Raw genomic sequence first — 26,159 nt, 5'->3', positions numbered from 1 at the left:
TGATCTTTCTTTACTGAAAAGAAAAAAAAATATATATTTTTTTCCCCTACCATTTAACCATTTATTAGTCTAAAGGAAGACTTTCTCTCTTATCTCACCGCATCTTAATTTTTCACTAGCTTTGATGAACAAACTTCCTAAAAACATCTCTTCAGAATGCAACTGAGAAATAGTTTGCAGATAATTTCTGTGATTTTGGTGTAAGCAAATTTATTTGTGAATTTGAATTTCATTTTCTGGTTTTTTGACCAAATGAATTTTCCACAAAATTACATAAATTGATTAAATATTTTTTATTATAATTTTAATTTCTTTTTTCTTCTTGTTTACTTTGCTGCCTCAGAATGATCTTCTGGTGTAGTTTTGTGCATTATGGCATTAGGATATTTAAACAATTCAAAATACAGGATCAAATAATCCTGTCTGATTTCATTATGTGCTAGTAAGAATAATAATTTTCAGTTAATCTTTTCTGATTCCTATATAGAAATCTTATGTCAGTTAGACATTTTCTGTTACTTTCTTATGATGGCCAAGTAACAGAACTATTTGAAAGTAAATGGCTGAATCATGCTGGCCAATAGCTGAGCTGACCAAACATGACAAAAATTACTTATGGCTCTTTTTGTACCCTAACAATTCATTTCAATAGTATTACACCACTTTCCTTCTTTTTTTTTTTTTTTCATTGCAATATGAATCCAAGGATCAAGCAATATTCCCAATAGTATTTGCTCTGGAAGTGGTCCAGGGGCCTCTCTGGAAGCTCTCCAGCCTTCATTTGGCAAAGAGCTTAACTTTCAGTATATAAGTGGTTCTATTCAATTAAGAATTTCAAAAAAGTATTTCACAAGAATGAACTTCCTATGAATTGGGCCAAGCGGTGAGGTAATAAAAAACAAAACATGAGGTTTGCTTATATGGTAGTGGATGCAAGTTCTCAGTGCTTTCAGTTTCTACATACTGAAATGACCACAGTCCATACAATATCATTATTTGTAAGTCATTTACTAGTGAGGTGATAGATCATAGTTGGGAAGACTTTTTACACTTTACCAAAGACAAAGTCATGGAACGGTCAAATCCCAGGACACCTAGAAGTATCAGATCATGACCAAAGGAAGCAGAACAGTTTACAAGCTTTAGCTTTAGCTAGGTTCTAATAACAGCAGTGCTCATGGCACTGGCCTCTGTGTAACAGAAAGTGTATCAGAATTTTTCTCCCAGGATATCAGTCAGCTACAGTTTACTGAAGAAAATGGCAAGTCAGCAGACAGTGGCAAGGATTCCAATACCAACAGGAATCCAAATAGTCAAAAGATATCACTAAGAAAGCAAGGCACCTTCATTACATGAGAATCCAAGAGAATGTTGGAAATGTACAAGGATGGCATATGCACACAGCACAGCACCTTGAGGAAACAGTCACAGCCAGCAATTACTCACCTCTGGATTCATACCATTATAACCCCAGCTCTTCATGCATGGTGGATGCCACTACATTAGGAGTTAGTAGTCTGTTCAAGTCCTAACATTCCTCTTAGCTGCTAATCATGCTATAGAGGAAATCTATCATGAACTATTGGTTCAGCAGTTACTTAACTATTTGCTAATCTTGGAAAACATATCGTTGATAGGTCTGTCCATTCCTTGTCCCAGAATGTCACACCTGCTTCTTGCATTACATACTCATAATGTTGCCTTCTTGAGGTGCTTTCCAAACTAACTCTCCATAATGAGAGCATCACTCCTTCTTCAACACCCACCCAAAAGACCATTTACTACGTATCTTAACATTTTGGTTTCTCAGGGTAGTGACACAATTTCTTCTTACTCAAAATGAGGCAGAGTAAACCTTAGTAACAAATATAAATGTACCATTAGTAATCTGCTAAAAAAAAAAACAGAAGCACAGGTCAATGTTAGCTCCTATGGTTTAAATGTTTACTAGTCCTATACCTTCAGGCTGTTTTACATTAACCTTACTTTAATTCAGTACAATTCAAATATTTATAAGACTACACTGGCACATTTTGAACATGAACCCCACAACACTAAAGGATTTATATAAAGACATTTAGCTGAACTTTCTATGGCCATTATTCTTCCAGACTTTTTAAAACTTCCTAATTTTTCCATTTTGTACTAGCCAGATGATCTGTACATCTTGTGCTTTCATGTTTACCCTCTCAGAAATGCCAGACAGATACCAAACATGGATGATCTGTGAATGTAATACGTCTTTGTGCTTTTGCTTTTCAGATAAGCAGCTGAAGGAGGCTGGAAACTGTAGTGCTACATTTTATAAACAAGATATAAATATGATTTGTAAAACTGGATGCAGACATTTCTCTGTTTCAGTCACTGAAGCATCACAGAGGAAAAATGAATTGGTAAATGATGAACTTTAGATGGTAGATGAACTTTATGTCTCTGCTTGGTAACAGCCTTTACAGTACTAATCAATAAACAAATTGAGCTTAGTCAGCTTCCTCTCTAGCACTCTTCATAACAGGGCAAGTCTCTTTCAGCAGTTGCTGCAAGACAGTTCCTCCACAGTAAATTCAGGACTTCTAGTGATAAGAATTATTCTATAGTGCTTGAATCACTATAGGGCAAACTAACCTTGTCAGTCAATTCAGAAGAGTCTGTCCAAATACAAAGAAAAGCTGGAAGAACCATTTTGGTTAACAACATCAGTGTCCAAGCTTCCCTTTCCTTTCCTAGAGAGGTGCCTTCTTTGCTTTCCGACCACAGGGATTAGCTACGCATTGTGAAAATATAAAACACTGGAAGAAGTTCAAGTGCAATTATTCACCTGTTCCCCTCAAAACACCAGTGACCTTAACTGCTCATTTTTGTTAATATAAAAATGAACCAGGCACCTCAGGGTACTTTAGTTCAGAGAAGTAAATAAATAGATAGATAAATAGATAGATAGATACATACATACATACATAAATACACCACCACCAACGAAACAGTAACTCACATGAATGAGGTTCAAAAGAGCGTAGTCGGTGGAAACTTAGTGTGTACTCAAAAAAAATTAGGGGGGAAATATTTTTAGCAACATGGAACAGAACAGAGAGCAGAATTGCTTCTTTACTGTTTCGCTTGCTTTCCACAGGAACTGAAGCAAAGTAAGCCAGAACTCCAGAGACGTGGCACCTAAACTCCCAGTATCTGACCAGTTTTAGAAGAGAAAAACAGAAAAGTAGTGAAAGAGGTGAACTCCTCAAATTCCCAAAGAAACAAGGGTAGACTACGCTGAAGCACGAAAAGGTGAGGATGGGGGGACATGGTCTTAGGGGTGAGGAAGTTAAGGGAGGTAATGCAACGATGAAAATTCAAAAAGCTTAGTAATGAATCGAAGGAGATTGTATGACCACAGTTCAGTCCTCTGCTTTGTGCCAGCACTGCTTTCAGGTCCTGCAGGGCTGAGTGCACAGAACTTCCCAAAATACAATCAGTAACCTGCACAGACCCCTCCAAGCAACACCCCCCTGCATCAGCAGCAATCCAACCTGAATGCATTTTGGACTTTCAGTTTCTCCAGAGGCAGTCAAGCACAGAGCATATGGCAACTCCTTGCTGTGAGCTGAGAATCTTCAGCTCTGCAAGTTCTACTCTGTCTCTGGTTGGCCAACTGCTAGTTTCAAACTTTTCAGTACAAATTTGTTGTTTAAGTTGTAGCTCTGTTGTCACACTTTTTTCTTCCTATTCTAATTCAGTAAATTTGCATAGGTCCCTAAGGCAATAAAAGTATTTTTATTTTTCCTTTTAGTTTAAATTTGATTTTAAAGAATAATAATCTAATAAAACTTCCATAAAATCTGTAAAAAGTGCCATAAAAAAAAATCCCAAGAAGTAAAATACAACCCCACATTAAAGAATTTTCATTTTAAGATCATTTAAAGGTAAATGAAATGTCCCTTGATTTTTTTGATTAAATACTCATGAGGAAAGTAAGAGAAATTATACAAAAAATCCAAAAATAAACAAAGTTTTAAGTGGGAAGATAAGCTCCTATCATAACCTGTGCAACATGTTATAATAATCTTTGATTCTTTTTCAAGTAAAGACAATAGTATGAATACAGCCATTAAGTGTCAGCTATGCCAATTCCCATTTTATCATTATGCTCTTGCTTAAATATTTCAGTGACAACTGAACAATTTCATAGAACCATAGAACCATTTACATTGGAAAAGTCCTTTAGAATCATCAAGTCCAACTACAGAATGGACATTGAAAAATCCTGATGCACTTGATAAGGTGTGAATTATTGTATAGCATTTAAAAAGTGATAAGACTCAATCAGGCTAATGAGATTCTTGCTTTCCTGGAAAAGCAAGTTTAAAAATTTATATTTAAATATATTTCCATCATACAGATTTGAAAATGTGATTTAGGAAGAAAATCCTCTGGGCTTTAAATTGTCTCATTGTGTGTAACAGTAGGGGAAGAGACACCTTAAATTTCCCTTTATGAAAAAAAGATACTTAAAGGATTCCTTAAGAATTTAGTGGGTTAATTCTGACCCAAAGCACACACACAAATACTTGACACAGGTTTGTATCTATAAAATCATCAGATATTTTCTTCAGTTGATTTCAAGATGTAATTTTAAAATTAGTAATGATTTTCACTGTTAATTTTGTTGTAAGTATGCAGAGTCCATTTTATTTAATATCTAGTCTTGACTGTATTAATACTGGGAATAAGAGCAACAGTCAATAAAAGGAAAGAAAACTAATATTCAGCTTTGTAGCACATTGCAGACATACGTGGGTGACATCAAGGTATGGCATCTAGTGATTATGTAAGACAACTGCATCTATGTACGTGTGTTACAAATTTATGACATAGTCCATGAAGCACTCATGAAGTAATTAATTATTTTTAAATCATCTAATTTTCTCAAAATAGGAATACAAAATATCTCTGATGAGATATCCCTACAGATTGCATCAATATCTCACTGGCCACTTGTAAACCTTGGAAAGTGTCCAAATATTATTTTTCAAATTGCAGTAAGGCTTTCTCTGTACTGCCGGATATTTTGCAGCACACATCAGACAGTCATAATTCCAGGAACCATTGTTTAGCAAACCTATCTTTGTCAAGAGATTGCAACATTTCCCTTACAGCCTCCCAAATGCACAGTTGCTCAGGATGCAGGTAACAGTTAAACAACTCAATCCAATTGTGTAACAAGAGAACCTCCCAGTTAGGATAGTGAAAGGTCAGCTGAGTCTCCCAGGACAGCAGCAATAATCACACGACTTTAATGTCTGCCAAGCAAAGAATCGAATTCTTTAAAAAAAAAAAAAAAAAAAATCATACCACTCAGTTTTCTACTGTGATCAGATGGACCTTGTGGCTCAGTGGAAAATTATTTCTTTCTGTTAACAAATTCAGATGTCTGGGACAGAAGCAAAAAGAAATAGGGATTTTATCAGCAGCTACTGTAATTCTGCAATCCCACAGTCTCAAATCTACAAATGTCTGAGCCAGTGCCTGAGTACTGGGTCCTCTATCACTATATATATATACATCCCAGGAGCTTAAACAGCCTATCTACATATATTTTAACTGCTACCTACAGAGTAATATCAGTGGTAGCAATTCTAGACAGTGTTACCACATACTACTAAATAGTTTAAGAGCTCTCATAGTGGTATATGGCTTCATGTTGAGCCCCATAAATCTCAAAGTAGTAGTCTTTCTTACTCTCAAATTTGGAAGCCACTGCTAATCATTCCAGATCTACCAGTCATCAGTCCAGATGACTATTATTGCCATTCACCAGTCCATGCTTGCCTCCAGCCATGCATTTTATCTTGAATAAAACTGATCTAAGACACAGTCTTTCAGATATAGTTGTTCTGTGTGCTCCTCTTCCACATGATGTCCTTGCTCTCCATCACTCTACTGCTGCTTCAGCTACTATAAGCAGCTGTCAGAACTACTGGAAAAGCTGTTCAATACTGGTAGTAAACATTGTACTTAAGCCACCTGCAGATAAACAGCAAATCTATCACAAAGATAGCTCCATAGCTGCAATAACCATTTGTCCACGCTGACCAGATGCAAGTTGAAAGTAATGCTTGCTAGCAAAAATACATACTTTGAATAGCAAGAGGTCAATGAAAATTATATCATTTAGCCCAAAATGCAGAAATCCTATTGATTCTTGCAGATTTTCTGTTTTGCTAAACCTCTATCATAACAGGGCATCAAGTAGCAGGGCAAAGAGATTGAGATAACGATTTGTTATCTTGCTTTCAGTATACAAATTTTTGTAATTATGGAAATTGTATAACCAATTATGAATAATCTATAGAATGAAAATTGTTCACCTAAAAGCCTTGTACAACATACAATTAATTCATTTATGGAAATAAATTATTCTAAGTCATAAGTTATTTTCCAAATAAATTATTCACTGTGAATTGTTCACCCCCTAATAATCAAGGGCTAATCTGATGTTCCTCCAAAGACCAAGTCAGTGGAAGAATGCAAATTAATCTAAAAATTGTAATAACCACTGATTCATCTCTCAGGCATATATAACAATGCAACTTGATACTGTTTCCTATTTCTTTATAAAGGCTATCTTAATTCATTTGATGAAGATCAAATCTAAAAAGCAGAAATACTCAAAATAAAATAAAAAGCAGAAAGAAGAAAAAGTTCTTCTCTTGAAACAAACAGTAATATTCTGCCTAAGCAGAAATCATTCTAAACCATTTATGCGCTTACACTTCTGTTGTGGTATTATAATCCTCTTTGCTCTCTCAGTTATTCACTCACACAGCTCAAATTCTCTAGGTATTATATTGAACAAGTATTCTTTCTCAAGATTTTTAGTGAAGGAATTTGATATCCGTTCATTTTATTTTCACTTTCTTTTAGAGAGATAATTTTGGAGGCTGCTGCAAGACAAGCAAAAACCAGTGTCTGAAGGTAGTGATACAGTGCCTCTCCAAGGAGAAAGACCCCTGAGGCAATACAGTACTTGTTAAAATGATGCTGAATGCTCCTCATGAAATCATACCAGAAACATGGTAGCAAAAATTATTTAAGTATGCATGGCTAGGTAGTAACCTAACCTTCCCTCTGCTCAGACCTCTTCCGATGGCACGCCAGGACATCATCTGGCAAATCCTCCAAGGGCAGTGGGCACAGTCATGCTGTTTGTGGAGAGGTTCATAGATTCCTGATTCATGTGTCTTCACTGGAGAAAGGAAGACCCAGACACACATGTACCCCAAGAGCTCCAGGTCACTGGCCCTCTTCCACCTCCACCAGATCCTCTTGCTGATGCTCTGGATGCATAGGTCTCCTCACCTCTTCCACGTATGTTCTCTCTGAACTCACTGCACCACCTCAACCTCCTCCTGGCTCTGGCATGCTGGCCATCAACCCCACCAGGAGGAAGAAAATAATGGCAAGGACCTTTCATGGCTCACGTCTCTGAGCAAATCACCACCAGATATCTTCTGGAAGTGATGCGCTCTCTCAGACATGCTCTGCTCCATGCCTTTTTCCCAAGCCCACTTAATCCATTTTGCAGAACCTGTTCTGGTTTGTTTTTTTTTTCCCTTCATTGTTTCCTATCACCAGTTGCTTACTCTCCTTATGTTTGCTCAAGTGATATCTGGGCACATTAAAAAGGGAAGAGTCAAGCAGTTTGGGAAGGCCATCTCCTCTCTTGACCACATATGCTTCAAGATCCACTCGTATTTATGTGGTCAGTAGATCCCTTAGGGTAGCTGCATGTTATCTCTTTTCAGGTACTGTAACAGATCTCAGTGAGAAACTACTTTCCTACCACACAAAAATATTAATGATTTCAACAGCTTTCCTTTCCCGTAGACAGGGAAATAAAGGCCAAAATCTCAAATCTTTTGCAACTTGAAAATGCCAACAGAAGACATACTTTGGCAAGTCAAAATTATTTTAACATTCTCATTCCATTGCTGATATTACTATAAAACAAATACATGTTTCAAAACAATTGTTTCAATTAAGAAAGACTAAAATCTGCATTTGGAAAGTGGCAAAGTGGGTTGTTTCCACAACTTTTAAACTTTTTTAAAACAATTTTAAACCAGGAAACTAATCAAAAAGCTATCTCCCACAAGCAGTTTAAGTTCTGTCCCATCAATGTTTTCCAACTGAAAATTGTTTAATCAAAAGTTACTCTGATCTACTCTATCATCTTGTAGATTATTGATTATGCTTTGATATTTAAGTCTTCTTATGTGATTTTTATCAGTTTGCCTGTTCTAAAAACTTTATATTAATTCAAGTTAAGTATTTCTTTTTCCGATTAAAATGCAAATACTTTTTTTTTCAATCACATGTACAATCCATAGGCCAAAGTACAGTCATAACCAAGTTTCATATGCAATAATATCATCTTTCAGATAACTAATTCTTATTTTGATGTGTATAGCACTTAACACTTGCTATTTCCTGCTATGTATTAGAACACAATATGAATCTAGACTTCTAATTGCATAATTTCTCCAAAATAAGGTGATGTTCAAAGACTTCAGCATTTTCAAGCCTTACCTCTAACACTAAAGGCAGTGAGCTCTATACTTACCAAAATACTGAGAAACAGTAAAAGATTCATTCTTTATTACACTTCATATCCCATGTTTGGTGAAAGCTTAACAGGTAACACTAGTGCTTTGGAGAACTGAGCCATAAATTAAAGCTTAGAACTATAACATATATTCTCCTGAAAAATCAGAACCTACAAAGGGATCAACTCCAAATACAGACAATTCAGGCAGTTAGCACCATCCAGTATCAGCCCTTCAGATTGTAAAATCTTGCTAATAAAGTCTGGACAGAATACATGAAATGTGTACATGTGAACATGTGTCTATGGAAGCACAATAAATAACAGTAGAAAATTTTTCTGACTAAGCAAGTGGCAACTGTAACAAACACTTTCATTTCTGAAATTTAATTCTGATAAAAATAGAACTTTTGCTGAGATAAAGGGATCTCGTTGTTTTATATAATGAATCATAGATTTTCTCAAAATAAAGAAACAGCCTAGTCTGTCTTTAATTGACAAGAGAGATTAAAAATTCCCAAACATAAATATATACAAAATTATGCAACCTCTCATATAAATATAATTAATGGAATTAAAGAAAAAATGTTAAGTGTGCAGTGCCACTTGCATTTAACGTGTATTGGCAAAACCATTTTCAAATGAAGTTGATTTCAAAAACAATATTAGCACAGTTTGAAGGAAACACTACTACAGTTCATAGCTAGATACTGACAGTTGTTTATGAGTTAATCTTGTCAACTGATCACTAAAAAACTGCACCAGTGTCTACACTAGGTTCAGTGAACACTGAGATGCAAGCTTAAGATTATAACTGTTTTCTTCCTCTGCTCTGTATGTAGATTTTTAAAAACAGAGGAAGTTATCTACAGGCTAGACATTTTGAACTTGAGTAAATAAACTCTGTATCCTCTAGAGCAAATCCATGTCACGGCATAACCTGTTTCTCAGGAAAATGCTGAAAAAAATTACTAAATTAAAATCCCCCAAAATAAATCTAACCTTTTACTTTATTTTCTGAACTTCAGGACAGCAATCTACAAGTGATAATCTCTTCATTTATCAAAACCAAAATTCTTCTAAGAGAGATTTTATTTAATAAAAAATAAAGCCACCTCCTTTCCTAGCCTCTTGTTTTTTCATCGTGGCCTTTAGCGATAGCAGCTGATGTTTCACAAGGATACAGGTGCCAAAGCCTTGTACTCACATTTTCCTGCAAAAAGAGCTGCAGTTCTTCTCATAGTCCATAACACTTGTGACACAGCTGCAAATATCTCTCCAAGTGCCTTGCTGATTTCTTTGAGCAGCAAAAAACAGTGCCCACCGCGCAATATTGTTTTGCTTCTTTTATGACAGTGATAAGTGAGGCCTTGCAGCAGGAGGACCATTCATTCTGCACTATTAGAGACAGCCCTTATTTGGTGCCTAATGTTCCATGACCCATAAGCATTAAAGGAACTGCTAAGAAGTATTTGATCAGGTAAAAGGTATATTTTTGAGCCACAGGCATGCAAAAGAACATATTGGAGAACAAAAATGTTTCATATAATGAATAGAATACAACACAGTCAGGTAATAAAATAACAGAACAAAAGCATAGTCTGACTTGGAGGCAAATTCTTGCACAGAAAAACCACCACCCTCGTTATGACAAAGCCACAGAGACAGTCAGTCCCAAACATGACAACAGCTGGCCTCTCCTGGAAACACTGCTTGACCTGAGGCTTGCAACACTAATGCAGGATACAAGTGAAAAAAACATGTCATGTTTTATACTAGTCCATTAGTGCCTGGTTTTCTCTGGATTGTCAATAATCCTCTGAGAAATACTTTCACAAAACCAGCCACAAGGTTAATCCCTCAGGAATGCATCGGTCTGGCAGACTAGCAGAATAGTACAAGCCAGTGGCAATGGCAATACTGTGTCAAAGCTATATATTGTGGCATAGGCAAAAAAAAAAATAGGATATACAAGCACTGTTTCTCTCTTCACCCTCCCTTTTCCACTTCCTTTCCCACCAGGAAAGGTCATTTTATTCAGGTAAAGCTGGAAGGGATGTCAGGAGGTGTCTAGTGCTCAAAGCAGGGTCATCCCTGTGCTCAGACCAGGTTGCTCAGGCCTTTATCCAGTCAGGGCTTGAAAACCCCCACAGACAGAGAGCACAACTGCCCTGGGCAGCCTCATGGTAAAAAAAAGTTTTTCCTTACGTCCAGTCTGTACCTCTCCTCTTTCAGCTTATGCCCAGTATCTCTGTCTCCCAGAGAGCCTGGCTCCATCTCCTCATTAACCTCCATGTAGTTACCAGTAAACTGTTGTTAGGTCCCTCCAAAGCCACCTTTTCACTAGGTGATAAACAAGCCCTGGTCCCTCAAGGTATCCATGTAGTGAAAATGCTGAAGCCTTGACCATCGTGGGGACCCTCTGCTGGATGCACATCAGTTTGTATCTTTCTTCGGAGGGCCCAAAACTGGACGCAGTGATGCAAGTGAATAAGGGAGGATGATCCCTTCCCTCAATTTACTGTTTGTGCCCCTGTTTGTGCAGCCCAGGAGGCTGCTGGCCACCCTTGCTGCCAGGGCACAGAGAGGTCCCGGGAGAGCTGCTCCCCAGCCTGTCCCCCTCCAGCCCAGCCTGCTGCAGGGGTGCTTCCATCCCAGGGTCAGCACTGAGCATGTCTCCTCATTAAATGAATATGGATCTGAACACCTTGCTAAAATGGATAACTGACAGCACCACCACGAGCAGGAACAGAACCTCTTGCCACAGCTGTCTGCTCAACAAAATCGCTCGTTTTCAGCAAGGTCAGAGCAGCAGGAGCAGCCACTGTGCCTGTTGGACTGGCACTGGCCCTGCTGCAGCCACAGCACCCACCCCACCAGCTCTAGTCACTCTCCCTGTGCCTGCTGGACCAGGCAAACCAAAGATGAGTATAGACTACAACTCAAAAGCTTGCTTAGGGCTATCAAACGAAGTGGCAATGGCAATCTCAATAAGCAAAGTCCAACGAGTAGCTCAAGGAGAAAGCAATCATCTTGTTAGCCCTTAATCTGACAAGAGCAGCACAGAGCCCATCCTGAGAGCTGAACATGATTAACAGTTATTCTAAGGTACCTCTGTGTAGTCAGGAAATGCTCTGACAACATCTCCAGGAGGAGATTAAGGTCTTTACTCTGCTGCAAAATAGGTAAATCCTCCTTCAGTAAACTCGTTAAGTGAAACACCTATCTTGCTAGCAGGCAAGGACAGGCCCTGCTCATGCTCTGTGCAGGCTCTCCAGCCAGAAGCTGTGGACAGAGTTTTCCTAGTGACAAATCTTCTTAAGCCTTATGGGGAAATGGGATGTGCTGGTTCAGGCCTAGTGTTATACCCTCCACACAGAGTAGCTTGTGTCTGTTCAGCAAGCAGCAGGTGGGTAGTGGATCCCTCCTGTTTCAATTGATCCATAGCACCACAGCCCTGTCCCTTCCCTTACTCCACTGGTCCCTCCCAGCATGTCCCAGCAGCAGCCCAGACGGTGGGTGGCAGCTCAGACACAACCCTATAAGGAGGCAACTGCACATGGTCAGCATCAGTGTAAGGAGGGAGCAGCAGCCCTGAGCCCGAGGAGCTGCCCCTCAGCTGGGCAAATCAGCACCCTGGGGGACTCACCCAAACCAGCTGCCTCTGAAATAAAATTTACAGGAGCCCCAGCTGCCTGACCAAGTTTATTTTGTTGCTGCAGCAACCATTTTCTCTAGCTCCATTTGGCCTTGCCATCTCCTGCATTGCCTCTAAAAGGAGGTTTCTCAGGGGAGGGAGCTGGAGGGGGAAAGCTCCTATGGAAGAAGAAATCTGCAGGGGAAAATCCATTTAGATCTATCCAAACTGTACAGCCAAAAAGATCATTAAAACATTTTAAAATAAACAACTACTTGAGCATTCAACACTGAACCTGGAAGAAACCAGAAAGGAAAAGAGAACCAAGGGCAACACAAGCCACAGCATATTTCCCTTTGAGATTTGTTTTCTCCAAAAGGCAATGCCACATACTTTATCACTGCACTACTCTAAGAGAATTAGTTTCTTTTTTTTTTCTAGTATATTGCTGTGCCAGCTGATGAAGCTAGTAACAGATTTCAGTAGATAAATTTTGCAAATGTGGTAAGTTTTACTCACTAAAGGTTGAAACTACACTGTATAACTCCCTACAACTGCAGTAATCATTTAACGTCTTTTATTTAATGATACCGACAAACCAGCCTATGTTAAAAGTGGCTTTCATAAAAATGAGGCAATTTGTTGACTTGGCAAATAAGAATGAAGAAAAAAATACCCAAATGAGGTAATAAACAATTAATTTCAAAGAACCAATCATCAGTTTAGTAGCTTACAGAATAAAAAGAGATGGTGATGTAAATATAGTGTAGCTGCATCTACAAGATGTGATTTAATTGGTAAAATGAATCAACTAGAGAAACAATGTAAAAAATCCAGCATTTTTCAAATTTAGGGAGAAGGTCTCCTTCCTGGTTTGTAATGTAAAACATTATTGTTATTCTGTTCCCACTCTACTGAAAAAATGTCACTGATGTCCACTGGAAGTCTGTCAAGTCCCAAATATGTAACCAATTCACCTTGCAGAGCATTAAGGAGTTCTTTGCTCCAAACCTGTACTCAGTAAATGTTCACTATTCTTGTTCACAGTGTAAGAATCCCTTTCTTTGTATCACAGGCACATATAAAATTTGAAGTTAGACCTCTCAAAGCTTTGCATTTTCCTATTTCCTCTATTTTGCCTGCTTGCTTAACATAATTGATGTGCCCTGAACTGAATTATATTGAATGCAAATAGTAAATGGAATGCAAATACACACAAGAAAGCACCAGAAAAAACAGCAGAATCGGGTTAAAAGAAGAATGGCCTGTACCAACAACCAAAGACACAGATAACAGCAATCAAACACTCAGGCACGTGTTTCCATTGAGACTGGGGCCTGTTCTCTGCTAAGACCACAGCACAGATGACTCAACATTCATGACCCTACACTTTGAGAAAAGGAGGAGGACAGCAAGGTTACAGCATGTCAAATGAGCTGTTCTTCTTCTTGAAAGCCCAACAGGAAGATAGGTTACAACTCTAAGATACTTGAAGTCAGGAAGCATAAACAATGTCTGGCAAGCTTCCCTAAAATTTATGATGGCTGAAGTAAGCAAAATTCTGATGCAAAAGGATCATGCCATAGTAACTGCTGAATCCTGAACATAAAAGGCTTGCTCTAAACCCTATTTGTCATCACCAATCAAGAAAACCCAAATGCTGTGATGAGGATTCAGCAGCCAGCATCCTATGTCCTTTCTGTCACACCAAGTCATCTTAGCCAAATCACTTCAACAGACCTATCTCAGTGCTCTTGAGTATGTGGGGGTGAGAGTAGGAATGAGTTAAATCTGTGACAGAATGAATGTGAATTAAAAGAGTGTTGTTTAAAATAAACCCACCTTCCTCTTCCACAAGATCTCACACTGAGTCTTACTAATTTCCTACAAACAGTGAAGGAGACTGTGCAGCTACATGGCCACAAGTACATAGGTTGGCATGTACTTTACCAGCAAGGATTAAGGAGGACCTACAGCTGCCATGACCTTAAAAAAAAAATAGCCTTTAATTATATACAGTCCTATGGTTTTGTTAGATGATGCTTTAGCAACTCAAAATCAAGCATTTGATTATCATTTGATGTATTTCAGAGAATCTTCCTGATTAACACTTGTCCCTGGAAGACACTTTTGTCATTCCTGAACCACCAGATACAAGATCTGTAGCTTCCATGGAGACAGAGCCCTTCTGGATTTCTTCAAGCTGCACATCCTGGGAATCCTACTCTTGCAGCACCTGGGCTTTATGGATCACTATCCTGGTAGTCCTCCTATCTAAACTCAATTTCCCATGTTGCATCCATTGACTCTCATCCTACCATTGTGCATCTCCAGTAAGAGCTTGGCTCTGTCTTTTCTATAGCTATGCAGTAATTACCCTTTCCCACAGACTGCTGCAGTCAGATTCAATGTCTCTCCCCAAGCTGATTCATCTTTAGCAAATCCAGACAAAGTTTCAACATTCCTCCCTCTAAGTTATGAACTAGCTGGCACAAGATGCAAAATCTTCTTCAGTGGGTCAGGTACTATTCTTGTTTTTAATATCCTGCCTGGCAAATCTGGAGTAGAACTCTCCCTATATTTCATCATGACTTGCTTCAATCTAGTGAACCTCCTATTTTGCATCAGTCTGTAGGACAGCAGATACAAAAATATAAATATGATTCATGCATGCAACTTTTTACTGTTTCCTCACTGAAATCAGACACATGATAATCAACCATTTGAGGTGGCAGTGAGTTTGAGATTGCCAAGTCCCAAATCTTTGAGGAATAATAGTTTTCTATAAAGTAGAAATTCTCATCCTGGACCTTTTCTATGGCTTTTTTAAGTTAGTGTTGTGGTTGTTTGAGTCTTGAAGTTTTGTCCGTTACTGATTAAACAGATATTTGGCATGGTGACAGCAGGATCTGACTGTCAAGGATATCCTGACAAAGTGCCTTAACAAAGAAGATCGCTCACCAGGGATATGAGGGAAGTTTTAATGTCTACTTAATCCTAGTCTCTTTATTGAAACGAAAGACCATCATTAGTGCAAAGCAAGATGGTATTTTTGCAGTTTGGGCAGCTGTCCACTACAAATTTAAGACTTTCATTTCACATAAGCCAAACAAAAGCTCTCTGGTGATAACTCCATTCAGAGAGTGCCAACCTAGCCTGGAACATAAATCAATGCCCTAGAGGTGAAACGCTTCAAATCCTGTTACTATTTCACTGAAGAATCCATTCTCCCATCCTAAGGATCCTTGGGAGTTGTAAATACCAAGGCGATAACACAATCTAGATTGAAGAACACATTTTCACACATCCTTTAGTATCCTGTACTGGTCAGCTTATTAAGATTGTCTGCACGTATCAATACAGAAAGAAATATTTGGCCATCCAACTGCAAAAAGAGTTCACAAAAATTAATGGCAGCTATAAAAATATCATCACTTTATTTAGACTGAGTCTATTCTTACCATGAGCTTTGGAATGTGACAGCTATATGTGCTGTACACAGGATGAAAAATGCGCTGTAGCATAACTACAGATCCATGAAACTTCCCAGGAAAACTTTTTTTTTTTTTTTCCCTGAGCAGAAAACCAACCATTTTGTGAATTCATGCTGAATAAATCAAAATGTTTTAAACAAACGTCTGCTTCAATTTGTAACTTTTTAGAGTCTACTTCACTTCAAAATGCACCTATAAAAATATATTTTTTCTAAGTTTAAAACATTCAAAAATCAAAGTATTTCCTTTTGATTCAAAACACAGTAGTTAATTTTTAGTTCAAAACCACAATATTTTGGGTTGTGATTCTTCCAACACATTTTATATATTCAGTAGTCCTGATCAACCAAGAACACACCTCTGGCCAAGCATTCACCATTCCTCTTGATAATCCAAATTATCCACCACTCCATTACTTCTTTGTTAAAGAACTTCTGCTTTGTTAAGCTCAAAGAACCACTGTCATTCAATCAAATAAAATAAAGGTAAGGAGCATCCACTAATTTGTGTGCCTTGTAAAAGAATATTAAAAAAAAGTTACTGTTTCTACTTTTATTCTGTGTATAACAATTTGAAATATTATAACTAGTTAATAAAAAAACCCTGAAAGTAAAATTGAAATATTACAAAATAATTTCAGAACTAGAATATCAAGTCGGCTGTGTGACAGAAATTAGCCTTATTCTAGTGTACAGTAAAGCACTTCTGTTTATCAATATAATTAATGATTATGGTTTGCATTTAAAAGAATTTGCATTTTCAGACCTCAGCTGTAGCAACAGTCACTTGTGTGCTGCTGGCAGAGGTGGTCATGTAAGAGCTCAGAATTGGGTAACAGCCTCTCCAGCTTCCAGCTTGTTCCCCTCTGGTTCTTTAGGTCATGTCAAATGCAAAACGCTCTGCAGGACCATGAGCAGCTAGGGCACCTCGTGCACTGCCCTGAAGCAGGGTAGCTTTTCTCACACCAGGACCCCCCAGCAAGCACAGCTTTTTGCACATGCGATGGTGCGACTGTGTTTGAAGAACCTGCACTTTTCGATTTTGTCCCACAATTTTAATACTGCTTGGAGACATATCAGCATTCCCACATGGGTTAATCAACACTTATATATAAATAAATGCCTTCTATGTATAAATAACTGCCTTGAATACTTAGGAGATACTTATTAGGATCATGTCCTAGAAGACATTAAGAAAAATAGGATAGGATAAGTATTAGGATAAATTACTAAAAGGATAATACTTCTTGAAAGGAAGGGAGAATGAAGAATCCCTAGAGTAAATAAATGGATTTCAGTTGGATCAATGTGTCCTAGTGAATGTGAGACTGCTGTTACCACAAATACCTATAAGCTATGAATACAGAAATAAATATTTAACAAGCAATGTAATTTCCTTGATCAAGTGTGGAATAAACATTCTTGAAGACAGAATGAAGGCACAACAAAAGAAAATAAGAAAACTGTCCAGGTTTTCAGCTATGAAACTCAGATCTATGATTTTCATGTATTCTGAACATCTTTTAGTTCACTTTGAATTTTATCACAAACCAGGCAATTTTCACACTTACTTTTTTCATTTTAATACCAACCAAATATTTTCAAACTGCAAAGAAAAAAGTTGGAGGATGTTAGAATTTTTTTCAAAATCTTTCATTTTGAGAGCCATGCATTTAAACCCCAGATTAAGCAGTGCAGAAGACATGGATTTGGGAAAATATGCAAGAAAATAATATAATTAGGTAACTATGCTTCTGACATAGTCCCATCACTTATGTTATCTTTTCTACCTCATACATAATCATTTTATTAATGATTATGTTTATTAATTATGTGTATTCATTATTTATTTGTTATTTATTATGTTTATTTATTATTTTTATTTATTAATTTTATTAATAATTTTATTAACTGTTTCCAGCATCATGCTATGTCATATAATTTAACTATTGGGCAAAGTCTAATAATGATGTTTGTCAGAGTCCTGATCATTTGTTACTGTGGCTTGGTATATTGCTGTCAGTTGACCTGTCCCAGCTGCGGACCTGACTACATTGTCACTGCTTGAGTCAAACAAAAGTACTCAAGGAGTGAAGGAACAGGGGACTTTTGGAGGATATCTTTTAAATGAATTCACTGCACTAAATTTCTCTTCACTAGAGCATTTGCATGTTCATTAGCATGAATCATAACACACGCAGATGGATCAAGCAGTAATCACCATTCTATCACATTCTTATGCACGGCATGATAAAGCTGACTAATAAAAGTTGCCTTTTATTTGCTAAATGTAGAAATGCTCAGTCAGCATTAACATTTCTTCTTTTGCATGAAGGAAAAGAGAGAAAGCAGCAAAAGGGCAACTAAACTGAGCCCTCGTTATTTTGGGATCACATTTTGAGGCCAATCTCCTCTGGCACTGAGTAGCTGAACTCTGCTGAATGAATTAATTTAAATGTACTTTTTGTTAGATATATATAAAAAAATTTTAGGCCACAGCAAAATATCTTCCTAGAAAAAAGTGGAGTTTATATGCCTAAATATTAGGAACTGAGAAGCTAACATTACTTCCTATTCACAAATTCTCAAATGTCTTCTTCAAAAATGAGCCTGTTGCTAAACTAAAATTTTATATATGTATGTGCGTGTGTGTGTGTGTGTATGGCTATATAAGTCTATATGTATATATTCTCTCTGTTCTATACATACAGGCACTTAAAAATCACTTAAAATTCGGTCAGTTCACATGTTGTTTCCAGCTTGCAGATATGGAGAAAAACTAAATGTAAAGCAATTTCCTTTAATTTATGCTTTACCCTTTAAACTGCTCTCCTGTGTAGATTCATCTGGACGACTCTCAAACCAACGACTACAGCTTTCATTACAACAAAACCAATTACAGCCTTGCCTGTATTTTTCCTTTCCAGAATGTTACTGAAATAATCTTGTCTAAATACTGAAGAAGCCAAAACCGAACACAAATTGTGACCCAGATCCCACTGGGAAATGTTCCATTCTTCACAGAAAAGACAAGACTAGAAAATCACTAGCTGTTCTCCCTGCCCAAAGAGGGAACCAGCTGTATTTATGTCATTCTTCAGTGGCTCTGCATCAGTCCCTTCTTCTTCAGCTTCCCTTAGACAAAATGCTTTACTGAAGACTATGAGACATTCCCCGACTAGTGAAAAATAAATAAAGACCCTGAGTTCTCTTTTAGAAAGATATTTTAAAAATTCCTCTTCATCACATCCTTGAGAGTCTGAAAAAAATCCTTCAATATGTACACTGAAGAGAGGATTGCACCTTCACCGCAGAACAGATTTGCAAGTATACTGCTGCAGACAGACACTGCAATAAAATTTTCCCCAGTTATCAAAAGAGCTGCATATCCTTGACACACACACTGCTTTTTTATTACAATGTTGCAAATTAAGTCTCTGCCCAGGAGGCTTTCATGGCCCTACTGTTAAAGATATGCATGTTCTGAAAGGAAATGTTTAGATTATCTAAAGATGCTGTCAAGCAAATTAAGCCTATTGCTGAATATTTGTGTTTCACTGTCAGACACCTACGATCTTCACTGGGACTATCTGCTGTAAATAGAAATGAAAATACAGGACAGTAAATTAACCAAGATTACAATTTATAAGAAAATACTGAATTAATTCAAAGTTTTGAAATCTTGAGGAAGAGACATTGATCTCTGAATGCACTAAGGAAATCAAGATTCATACTCCCACCTATCTTTTATTATATCCTTACAGTTTGACTTAAGAGTGGAACAAGAATTTTTCATGGTAAAACATTTCTTAAGATATAAAAATGTACCACTTCACTCTAATGTACATGAATAGTAAAGTTAATGGAGAAAAAATCAGGTCTCTTAATTTCCCAGGCAAGGAACTACAGTTTGACATTTATTTGACAGAGGTTTCATCCCAAGATCACACGGTCTGTTACACCTTACAATTTTAAACAAAGTTATGAGCTCCGGTTTTATCTCAGCCCTGATAAGACTATCTCCTTTCACACCATCAATTTTTAAGTACAACACTGCAAAGAAATCAATGGGGAGCTCTACTTAATAATTAATATGGCAAACCAAAATTCAAGCACTACACACTGTACAGCTGCCCTAAGACGTGCAATAAATGGCTGCTATTATCAATCACAGTAATTAGACTTCCACAATATAGCTGTATATCGAGTTGTATAAAAGACTCCAGTTGGTGTATTTATTGTTATTTGGCTTAGATAACTTTCATGACATATCCATTCCAAGCACAACAGGAGACGTATCTTTTGTTTTCATCAGTACTACAACATAATATGCAATTTATTTCATTCCTTAGTGCAAAATAACTACATGTGTTATTGAAAGTATGAAGCTGATAGATATTTGATATTTCTTGAGTAACTAAAAGTTGAGAACTCTACTAGTTCAACATGGAATATATTTTGAAGAATGCAATTGAGAGTTTTATTCATATGTTCATTACAGAAAAGTTTTTCACGAGAAGATAGACAGCACAGAGGGTTAAGTGAAAAAGCTTTTTGGTACTGAGTTTAAGTCAGGACTGAAAATGAGCTTTACTGTTCTCATGCAGCTAATCCAAAGGAAGTGTGTGAGCTTCAGAAGAAGCCATCAATTTGTCACAACTGGTAGCCTGTTCTACTGATACATCTTACTGAAATAAAAGAAGGTTATTCCAGGGCAAAACTCTGTTATGTGGGAAACTCCTACACAAGAGAAACATCCCACAATTGACAATAGGCTCTGTCTAATGAGTTGCAAAAGGAAGTAAAAAATGTTGTAAGGTATCTAAGATCAAGCAAATAGGTCTAACACTTTTTACACATATTTGTTTAAAGTTGACAAATATTAAAATGTTTCCAGCCTTTTTATATTTAGACTCTGTCATATAAACATAAGGCTTATTAACATGGATATTGAAAATTTTGAATTCAAGGCGTTAGTCTTGACTATTTTACAAAAGAAAATTATTTGATAAGGAAGAGCAAGAATTTCGAAAAGCATTTTTTTTGCATTTGACTACATTTTGAAATTAGCACAACTAGCTCCTAATCAAATTAAAATAATAATTTGATCAAACAGTAGAAAAAAAATATAGTTTAACAATGCCAATGTGTACTATAGGGAGAGAGGGAATAGCACATATACTTTTCTGCAGCTTACTATCATACCACAGAACTGTGATATTAAACAGAAAGCTATTACAAAGTTTTGAACATTTACTGAAGCTAGTTTACCTTCAGGTATGTATTTGGGCCTTTTGAAATCTGCCATCTGCTTCACCAAGTAGAACACAATGCTTATTCTCTGTCAGTGCCAACACAGGACATTACCCACAAACATGAGGATCACTATACATTTCCTCTTCTTCTAAAACAGTTCTTGAGATCTCATTTTGCAATTTTTTTTTGGTTTATTTACATTTCATTTCATAAGCTAAAACACGGAGTTTAACATTTTACAGAAACTAAGGATTGATCTGCTGCACAAGTGTCTTTCTTAATAACTGCATTGAGCTGGCTGACATTTTACACATACCTCCATGCATAAACTCAAACATCAGCCTGAAATAAAATCCCAAGACAGTAAACATTTATCAAAGCTATAAGAAAGTGAAAATGGGGTCCTATGACAGGACTTAATAGGGAATCTGACAATAGACAGGGCTAGCAATCCCATTAATAATATATACACATACAAAGCATATGACACCTTCACTTTTTATGATGACTACAGCTAGTTCATGGCAGCAAAGAATCAAGCTTTGTAACTTTAAAAGTCCTTTTCTATATTCTTTCCTTAGCCTTCATAGAAACATTTAGCTCTGCATGAGATGTGACATGTGAAATTTCACAGGGAATGGCTTGTTTTGGGGACAAGTGGTTGATGGGAGTTGTAGATCAGGCTTGTAATGGAAGCGAGCTTCAACCTTAACTGTGCAATAGCTATAACTGTTTCATAATAAGAAAAAAAAGATTAAGTCTTGGTATATTGTTTTGTCACTCTGGCACCCTGGAGTCAGCAAGAACCATTTGCACAATCCAGCCAGGATAAGGCATGCTAAGAAAATTGAATGAATATAGGTTTCTAACCTTTCTAGGGCAATGATTTGTCAGATGTTTCTTTCTTCTAGTTTTATTTTGGGGAAGGTATTTTAAACAATTGGGGTATCAAAGCAATATACACTGCTTCAAAGGTGGCTAGTACAAAGCAATCTCCATAGACACAGGAGAGCAATTTACTGGTTTACATAGAAGTCACAATGCAGAGTTAAATAGAAGAAATACTGAAGAATTCATTATACTGCGTATTTAGCAAATGGATTATGATATACTTGTCTCTTAGTTATACTTCAGCAATGATTAAAGATGATTTTGTTAGATATGTGACAATTTGAAAGGATTCTGACTTAATTTTGTTTCTGTGTAAATTAAAAGTCAACAGAAATAAACAACTCAAGAAAGACCAGAGACATGCACTGTATATTACTCTGTATGATCGTGGCTTCTGAAAATTTATTTTTCAGCAAACCAAAGCATTAATTCCACTCTACTACGAAGCACATTTCATAAGTTTGCTTTAGTGAGATGACAAGATACCAAACTGCTAACTATCGCTATTACACCTCCAAGAGAATGAGCAAAACAGGAGGCTCTGAGAACTTCCCTCAAATGTGTAGGAAGGCATTATTAACATGCAAGAATTAGCACTTTACTGATAAAAAACTACTATTACTAACGTCTCGAGTATTTTGGTCATACAGATTTTACATTTGTACAATACAAGTTATCATGCTTTAGATCTTGTCCTGTTAAGTCACACCTGATGTCATGTCCAAAGCAACTTCAGGATGGTAAAACAAGTGTTATATAGTCTTACACCAACAGTAAAAATGTATTTAGAAACAGTTTCTTCCATGATTATTTTTTAGTGTCATGGAATGAACAAATAAATTAGAAATGTGAGAAACTATTTATATTAGTAAAAACTAAGCTGCTGACAGTTCACAGAGTTTATGAAACGTGGATTTTGTACTATTTCAAACAAAGTTTGAGAAATGTGGCCATTTTCTTTTGGTTGCAGAGAGAAACATGAATATAAATGATTTGGTTTCTCACATCTCCAACTGATAAACTGCACTCTTGTTTTTTTCCAAATAGTTTTCTTATGCCATAAGAGACAGGATTATTATCTCCTTTAACATATTTTGTGTGTCAAAAACACACCTAAAAACTGCAGTAAGAAGAAAAGCTACTCTTTGATTAGGGAAAACTGTTTCTGACTATAAATAAATTAGTCTACATAAAAGCTATGATTTTCTCCATTCTTATAAAATAACGTCCACAGAAATTGTTTCAAAACTTTTTTCCCAGGGGTTGTGATTTTAAAAATTAATCTTATTTACAGTACTTTATAAAGAATCAACCCAGAAAAGTTCATGAGGATCTTATTGGTGTAATTAAAATGGGGTCAATAAAAAAGAACAATTTAAAGATGGAGTAGTAAAATTAGATTGTATATGAAGATAAAAACACTTTGCTGTTAGGAGTTTCTGTACTGACCTCAACTCGTATATAGGTGCCCTGGGTACTTGGAAGGACAACTGGACCCCTTTTGTAAGGATCATATACTTTATATCCAGAAATGCAGGCTGGTTGACCTTGAGATATCATGTCTGGATGCACAATCCTTTTGTTGTAAGAACAAGTCAATGATTAGAGGGTAGAGTTATAACTTTTATTGAATCAGTCAGAAAGCATTTGCAGAAAAATAGGTATTTGTAGATAAATATTTTAATAGAAACTGTCTTTTGAATATATATCCACAACTGGATCAGAAAAAGCTGTATCATATACTAATTTCCTGATGAGTTGTAACATAGGCACATAAATTTTAAGATTAATTATCTAAAAGTGCAGACAGCCTGCAGAGAAACGCTTATGTGAATCTCCCCAAAAGATCGGTGGCCATGTCAACAACAGGACTTAGGCACCATTTAATCAACTTAGTCAAAATGGGCCATCTACAAAAATCCCTGCATCCAAATTTGTGACATTCCTTAGTGAGCAAATAATGAGCAAGTAGAAATTCTGGATTTCAGTCTCAGCTTCCAGTGCATATTATTCAGCAATAGTTTTATGTGTAAACTTTACAAGAAACAAGGACTGGATCCTACAGTATTTCCCCTCTACTCAAGTGGGCTTCATTGCTGAGCTACTGACTTGATCCTGCTTCTAAGATACATCCATTTCCACAGAGCAGCACAGGTTCAATGGAGAAGTAGATTTAGACCATGTAAAATATCCAGAGAGAGAAAAGGGTCAGTAATGGACAGCAGATGTAAAGATATAACCAAGAAATCCAGACACTGGATAAAAATACCCAAATCAGGTGGAAATACACTTTAAAAATAGGCCAGATGATGAATCATTCTCTGGAGTTGCCCGGTTTTCATCATTGACTAAAGGTAGGCTGGGATTACTAGTTTAGACTACTTCAAAACCACGAGCTGACCTCTCCCAAACCCAGATCCGCAGAGGAGCAAGATGCTTGCTCAGTAAGGCAGCAGCCACCCCCACTGTGGAGGAGGATGGGGCAGAATTACTGCATATTTCTTGGTGGAGTACTCACTTTATTTTTTTGAGGTTTCTACGCCAGTATGATTTTATGTTTCCTTTTTCTCTCTAGCCAATAAAATAGTGGTTGTACAAGCCTGTTTCATTCGGTAAGTGGGTAAGTATGTCTCATCAAATACTTGCCTAGTGTTACGCAGTTTACCAGGTCTCAGTATTGCATAGATTTGTAGAGCACAAGGCAGTGCAGTGTTCTAACAGCCCCATGAATCTGTTCTTTGCTATGGCAAATCAGTACCCGGCAGAAGAATCATATAAATAATTGTAACAATGGTGTCAAGTTTATTAATTATGTTGTAAATTTCACTTTGTAAACTTTCTTACAACTTCTGGGATTATCAAAGAACAGAAAATGATACCAGAATTGTGGAATAAATAGATCAAACACTATTTAGTCCATATATTTTTTCAGTGAGGCTGGACAGTGCAATACTTCCAGTTATGACATGCCTACCATATCAGTAGTGAGATTTGTTTCAAAGGGACCAAAATTTTCTGCCATAAACAGTGAAAAACTGAGCTCTCTCACATTAATCTTCCAGTAATCTCTAATATTATAAGAAGATGGAATTTATGAAGGATTTGCCGTTAATGAAAACTACTCTGTTTAATCAAACTCTCCGTAAATAAGGGAACTTAAATATTATGATACCAATAAGCACTATACTGATCTGAGATTTCAGAAACTTCACAAATATCAACAAAATATCAAAGAATATTTTAAAACTTTTGTAGTTTTGGTGGCAAAAACATTTATGTGGTAAATTTTGTAAAGAGCAGGAAAGCAGAATTCACTAGACCCATCTATCTTTTGTTCCTTTCCAAAATCAGGCAGAAATAAAATTATTCTCTAAAGTTCTTTATGTAATCTGTTGAACAGAATACGATAAAAACTCCAAATATTTCAGTGACAAAACAGCAGAACCCTAAGAACACTGTAAATACAGGCAGAAAAATTAATTTCCATTGCTAAGTGTTGATTTGAATTTAGTCTTAAACGAACAAGTTACCTGCTTCTTAATACATTTTACTTTATTTTACATATAGTTACCTATGGATTGCTGATCTTATTAAAATACTTCAATCTTTTCTATGATCTTCACAATTCATCATTTTATCTCTGATATATTTTAAAAATCTTATTTTCAGGGATATCCAGCATATAAAGCTATCCTTGTATAACCCCTCTCAATTGCATCATCTGGTGATTGCACTCCACTAAAACTACATTCAGTAAAATCCCTAATAACCTCGTTGAAGCCCATGCTCAAAACCCATTGAATCCCCATCCTCCTTGATCTATCAGATTACTTCAAAGCATATATAGCCTTTTCTTCATCTTAAAACACTTAATTACAAAAATTTGACTGAGACAAAGGTTGGCACTTGTATCACAGGAGGACCAAAAGTTATCCCTTTTGTTTTTAATCTTTTTCTCTATGCCTTGGCAGAAGCTTGACACCACATAACTCAAGATGCACTTCTTTCTTCTGCAGAAAGAGAAACCAAAGAATGATTTTTTAAGTGTAAGTTTTGAGCAACTCTGACTAAACAATAAAAATAGATTTTACAGAATATACACAGTAATTCCCTGTCACTCCTTTGAAAAACACAGGAGAAAAGGGCCAACAGAGAAGTCCTCTCCCAAAGGACTCAGTGCTCAGGGGGGGACATTAGCAAAGACAGGACCACTGAAGTGACAGCATTTCAACACTGCTTGCGAAGGTCCTCAAAATCAGGAGCCCTGCCGTGCCCTCCAC

At 36.7% G+C, this 26,159-nt stretch overlaps 1 protein-coding gene across 5 annotated transcripts in view; it reads right to left on the bottom strand.

Moving 5' to 3' along the window:
• Nucleotides 1-26,159, bottom strand: part of TAFA2 (TAFA chemokine like family member 2) — a 198,714-nt gene that overhangs the window by 90,558 nt on the left and 81,997 nt on the right. The gene's annotated exons all lie outside the window — the stretch shown is intronic.

The sequence above is a fragment of the Tyto alba genome, unplaced genomic scaffold (genome assembly GCF_018691265.1).
Source record: "Tyto alba isolate M040663 unplaced genomic scaffold, T.alba_DEE_v4.0 Super-Scaffold_2, whole genome shotgun sequence".
Lineage (NCBI taxonomy): Eukaryota > Metazoa > Chordata > Aves > Strigiformes > Tytonidae > Tyto > Tyto alba.
This window is presented reverse-complemented; position numbering and strand designations above follow the sequence as displayed.